Source organism: Aythya ferina (genome assembly GCF_964211825.1).
Source record: "Aythya ferina genome assembly, chromosome: 1".
NCBI lineage: Eukaryota > Metazoa > Chordata > Aves > Anseriformes > Anatidae > Aythya > Aythya ferina.
In genome coordinates this window covers 80,467,756-80,473,352 of record NC_140296.1, presented here as the reverse complement: position 1 = coordinate 80,473,352, position 5,597 = coordinate 80,467,756, and the positions used below count along the sequence as shown (strand labels likewise).

The 5,597-nt window shown below is 50.9% G+C and overlaps 1 long non-coding RNA gene across 1 annotated transcript; it reads left to right on the top strand.

The window, feature by feature from the left end:
- Window positions 1-2,185: 2,185 nt before the first annotated feature.
- On the top strand, window positions 2,186-4,976 carry LOC311429909. Its single transcript, XR_014688466.1, has 3 exons — window positions 2,186-2,679; window positions 3,548-3,602; window positions 3,746-4,976. It is a non-coding gene; the product is annotated as an uncharacterized lncRNA (long non-coding RNA).
- The last annotated feature ends 621 nt before the right edge of the window (window positions 4,977-5,597 follow it).

Here is a 5,597-nt window from a genome sequence, read left to right as displayed (position 1 = left end):
AAGGGGCTGTATCTGCCCAAGCTCTCCCACTGAAATGCAGGCTAATGTGAGCCCCACTGAGAAAGGACACAGAAGTTGGTCCTTAGAGATCACACAACCTAGCAGCTGTCCAAATGCAGATGGTTTCAGAGTCACCACTGACAAGTTCTTCCACACCTTCCACAGTCTGTCATTCCAACTTTAAGAAACGAAAGGTTGTATGCTCCTTCTTATTATGGTGAGAACCGTGCCCAGATATAGCTTAGTGCTCAGCTGTGCTTTTAGTTGGAGGGTATAGTTTCACAAGACACCTAGAGTAGAATTAATAACCCATGGCTCCACTGTTTTAGTGGGACAAATTGGCTTATCTTGCAATCAGACAAGAACCAGAGCTGGCAGAAGGAGAGTCGGTGAGGTGGGGAACATGTAGTGTGGATGGGGATCTGGAGGAGGGCAGAGCCATCCCGGTGATGGAGGAGAGCTAGCTGCTAATTCAGCTCACCCATCAACCAGGACTTAAATGACCAGGGAGAGGTCAGATGGCAATGGTGTCTGAGCAGCTGAGAGTCACCTCTGCAGCTGCAGGGAGAAAGCTTCTGAAGGCTCTCAGGGCGAGCACGGTGCTTCAGACCACCATCGAGAGGACTCAGCAGCCCCAAGAGAGGGGTCAACATGGAAGCCTCACTACTCAGGAGACAAAAGGTTGTTCTGCTATCAAGCTCCTGCAACAGTATTGATATTAAACAAGTATTACACTCCCACAACAAGGGATTCAAGTTTTAACATGTACACTATAAAAAGTAAGGAAAACTAAGAGAAAGAAAATATGCATTCATGAGCCAGGTTGGTTTAATAAAGTATTAAATAGTTAATGAATGATGCTTTCAAAACAAAAAGAGGGGTGGCAATTCAGGAGAAGATGCAGCAGGAATGAACTGGATGGATGGCTGTGAAATTCCTAAGCTGGGCCTGAGGAAGGCAAAGGGAGGAGCTGGTCAGAGATCTCTACTGACTGCTGTCTCTAGAGTGTCTCATAAAAAACCACATAGCTCAAATTATTTCATTCCTACACACACATTACAAAGACAAACCTGTTATTAGTGGGAACGCTTTCCCAATATGAAAGGCAATATGGGGTTGTTCTTGTTCTTGCCATATGTCTTGTGTAATGACAGATAAAGAAGGCTGAATTGCCTCTCTGTGCTAGGCAGCAGTTACTGACTAAGGAGATTTTTTATTGAGAAAGTGATTATATTCCTTTCCATGATAATAAAATTCTTCACGGCGTTCATTAAAAACGTTAAGACTTCCCAGGTAGCCACTGTGCCTTGCTGTGAACGCAACGCTTTCCCATTTTTCAGGCCCAAGAAATGTGTAGGGATGGTGGTATATATTTTCAGCATCTTTGCAGTTCTCCTTTAAGAACTTCTTATTTGTCTTCCAGGAATAAGCCTAGGAGCAGCCTGATGTTTCTGAGCTGATTCTTGTGCTGCTAATCTTCACTCCACTATTTTTAGACAATTCTTAAAAATCTGCCTGTTTTTTCAGTTGTCTTTGCTCGCAGTGATGGCTTATTTATGTGGTCTGGGAACATTTGCAGTTTGCCTCAGTGCATTGGTCTGAGCCCAGCAACAGCTTCCTGACTTGAGCAACGCCCAGTTTTCCTTATCAGTGGTGGCCTGCTGCGGGAGAGCTCCCTGTGGGGCGCTGCAGGAGGAGATCACAGCTCCCTGCACACCTCCTGGGGTTAATCCTCAACCATGATCCTGCTTGTTTCTGGGCCAAAATGCCTGGGAAGGGGCGGATGATTCCCAGAGCTGTTCTGGGTGGTGCAGGGCAAGGCTCCACCCCTGCTCCTTCTGTCCAAGGAGGACGATGAGCAGGGTAAGGGAGCCTTCATGGCTGGAAGAACTTGGGGCAGCTGGGGGTGCTGAGAGCATATGAACATACCTAAAAATGCTACTCCTTGTGGCTTCAAATGTTTGGAAAGAGTATGTGTCCCTACAGTAAAAGCAAGGGTGCCACTCATCATGAGTGCTTGAGGTCCCCACAGCACCTCATAGAGGCCAGTGAAGGTGCCGTGAAGCAGCTACAAGACTGGGTTTGGGCACCTGAAGATGAACACACAGCTGAAGCCAATGGGGTCAGTCAAACCCACATTTGTGCAGCTGTGCAATAAACAGAGCAAGGGACCCAATTCTGCCCCTATACCAAATGAAAAACTTCACAAAGAGGGAGCAGAGACATGTGGTGGATACAGTTTGGGCCTAGGGGGATGTCTGTTGTCCCTTTCACTATCCATAGTGCCGTGAGAACTCCTGGACCGAGAATCAAAGCTTTATTGCTTAAAGCTTCCTCACCTGAAATAGTCTGAGCAGCTGGCAAAGGCATTCAGAGCAGCCAGCAGGGGATCCTGGGGCTGGAGCTGGCACTGGGAAAGGTGGACCATGGCTGTGCAGCATGTGAGCTGTCAGCCATGGGTGTAATCTGTATCCACTGCAAGGCAGCATTGCCATTTTGCTGTGAAAACAGCAAAATTTTCTTGTACAGACAGGAAAGTTTCACCTTGAATCTAAATTAGGTCATCTCGTGCTGTGTTTGCTGGAGGACGCGCAGTGAAAACTAACCCGTGATGGCAGAGAGATGGGCTGGATGTGTTTTTTTCTGCCCTTCCCTCCCTGGTACTACTGCTGGAGGAGAGTGAGTGTTTGTAGCTTCCCCAGCCTGGTGTTTGTGCAGTGTGTTTGTGTATTCCCTAGTAAAATCCAGGCTGGAGCAGCCAGCAAGTAGAAGGCCTGTTAAGTGAGTAAAGGGTCTGGCATCCAGGCAGGGGTGCTGGGTGGACAGGGGGGCTGTGCTTGTGTTTGAGCAAATCCTGAATCTATGTACGTTTGTGAAACTGAAGAGTGCTGTGTGTGTGTGCCTGTGCTAGTGAATGTCTGTCTGTCTTTGCCAGCTGGAGTGGAAGAAATGGTCTCAGCTGTGTGCTTCATGTGAGTCCTTTTGAAGGCAGCTCTGGGCTGGAATAGCTTGTGTGAGCGGCCATCTTAGGGGCCTGCCACTGCCTGTGTGTGTCCCGTGCATCTCGGGGCTATGTGCTCAGCTTTGCTACTGCTTGAACCTGCAAGGGGAAAGCTTCAGCCCCAATCCCTAGCCTGCGCAGAGACCCCAGATCCCCAGGCACTGTGCTGAGCCCCCACAGCTGGGCAGCAGCACTCCTCAGCAGCAGCAGCTGCAACAGGCAGTGGTGCTCTTTGCACTTACCTCACCTAACAGCAGGCTGCAGAAATCCTGCTGTTCCCAAATGACTTCTCAGAAATGTAGCCACTGCTAACATACAACCAAGCCCAAAGATCATCTCTTTATTAGACAGAAGAGATGGAACCAAAGGCTAGTGTCCCCCAACAAAGTTTCTCCTAGACACTCAAGACACTCGTGAACAGTGTTAAACAATATAATTTATTGGCTTTTTACTTAAACTAATATTTCTAGAGGGGATCCACTCCCCTGTCAGTGTGGGCAGTTGCTGCCCTGGAGGTAATGGTGGTAATGGCAGCCTCTGCTGCAGGACTCCTGGGAGCAGCGTCTTCCGATGGATCCAGGAGAGACTCTTCAGTTCATAGGTTTGTTGGAGTCCTGAAAACCAGCTGCAGGGTAGTCCTTATAAAATACAAATCTATTTCTAAAGAGGCATCTAATCTATGGGAAACATCTAAAAACCTTAGCTATTCTGACTATTCCTATTCATCTATGGGAAATTGTGTAGGTATTCCTCAGTGGAAGTTCAAAGGAACATGAGGAGAACCGTTAACTGCCGTTGGAGCAAATGGGGGAAGGAACAGCCACATTGTTCTCAAAGAGACTCGCAAACAACCCTATCTCTGCCTGCAGCTCGCTCATGAAAAGGGATCTCTGATGAGAGTTTGCTGATGCCATGTCGTCCATAATGATCTGCAGCTCACACAGCTTTGGCAGCAGAGACTCCCTCAGCTGACTCACAAGAAGTCCTGGAGCATGCTGGTCAGTGAGGTGCCCTTCTTCCCGCTCCTTCTCTTCCTCCAGCAACCCCTCCTTAACTTCAACTTTTTCCTGTTCCTCTCCTCCATCTGCATGCTCACTGTTTGAGCTCCATGGCTCAGAATCACCATTGGTGTCATCTTTTATCTTCCTGGGCAGCCAGTACACGCCAAACAGAGCAAGAAACACTTCAGCAAGTGCCCAGAACTGCCAGTGGTGGCACATGGAGAGGAACATGAACCCCGTGCTGTTTCCACTCTGTGGCTCAGTTCCCTTCTCGATCTGCTCTAGCAGCACCGACATCTCCTGCTGCAGCATGACTTCTCGTTCCTCAATGAGGTCCTGGGTGACCTTGTCAGGCTGGTCCCCAACCTGAAGCATGAGCTGTAGGAGGCTCAGCACTGACAGCACGTGAACAATCATGATAGCCATGGTCTGGAAGAGATGGGAGAGAAGGGGCTCAGCAGGGCTGGGTGCGAGGGAGCTGGTGGCTGGGGGAGAAGGGACAGGAGCCAGAGAGACGCGATGGTAGGTAGGAGAGGGGGCAATGGAGCTTGGAGGCAGCAAGGGCAGGGTTTGGGAGCACTGCACGTCCAGGGCTGCAGGCCCCCCCAGGCAGGTGTTTGTGTGCAGCTCTCAGGTGTCCAACAGGGCTGCGAGCCCTGGCCAGAGGTGGCGTGGGGACCGTCCTGCCAAGCTCTGCCCATGAGCAGCCCTGGGCTGGGCTTTGCCCCACGCAGGGCTGCTGAGAAGGCAGGGGGCACCACAGGAGACTGTGTCCAAGCCCCAGCCCCTGTGGGACAGCAGCATCTCCTGAGGCCACGTGAGCCTGCCTCATCCTCGAAGCCTCTGGGCACTTGCCCTGGCTGGGGCACCTCTGTGCCCAGCCCAAGGTCCTCCCCAGAGGGGCTGCGCCCTCATCTCAGCCGTAGAAACCACCCCGGGGGCTGCCGTTTGTGCCCCTGACCCTGCCCTCGGCCAGCCTTTCCCCCGCCTGCCGCACTCACCGATGACCTGCAGCGCACTGCATCACAGAGCCCCGCTGACAGTCCCCATGCCGACTCATCCCAGTTCCATTGTGGGCACCAGAGCACCATGGTGACCACCGCAGCCCTGGGAGGCCCCAGACACAGAATCACAGAATCACAGAATTGTGTAGGTTGGAAGAGACCTCAAGATCATCAAGTCCAACCTCTGACCTAACACTAACAAGTCCTCCACTAAACCATATTACTAAGTTCAACCTCTAAACGTCTTTTAAAGACCTCCAGGGATGGTGACTCCACCACTTCCATGGGCAGCCCATTCCAATGCCTCACAATTCTCTCAGTAAAGAAGTTCTTCCTAACATCCAACCTAAAACTCCCCTGGCACAACTTTAGCCCGTTCCCCCTCGTCCTGTCACCAGGCATATGGGAGAACAGACCAACCCCCACCTCTCTACAGCCTCCTTTAATGTACTTAGTGATAAGGTTGCCCCTGAGCCTCCTCTTCTCCAGGTTGAACAAACCCAGCTCCCTCAACCACTCCTTGTAGGACTTGTTCTCCAGACCCCTCACCAGCTTCGTCGCCCTTCTCTGGACTCTTTCGAGCACCTCCAT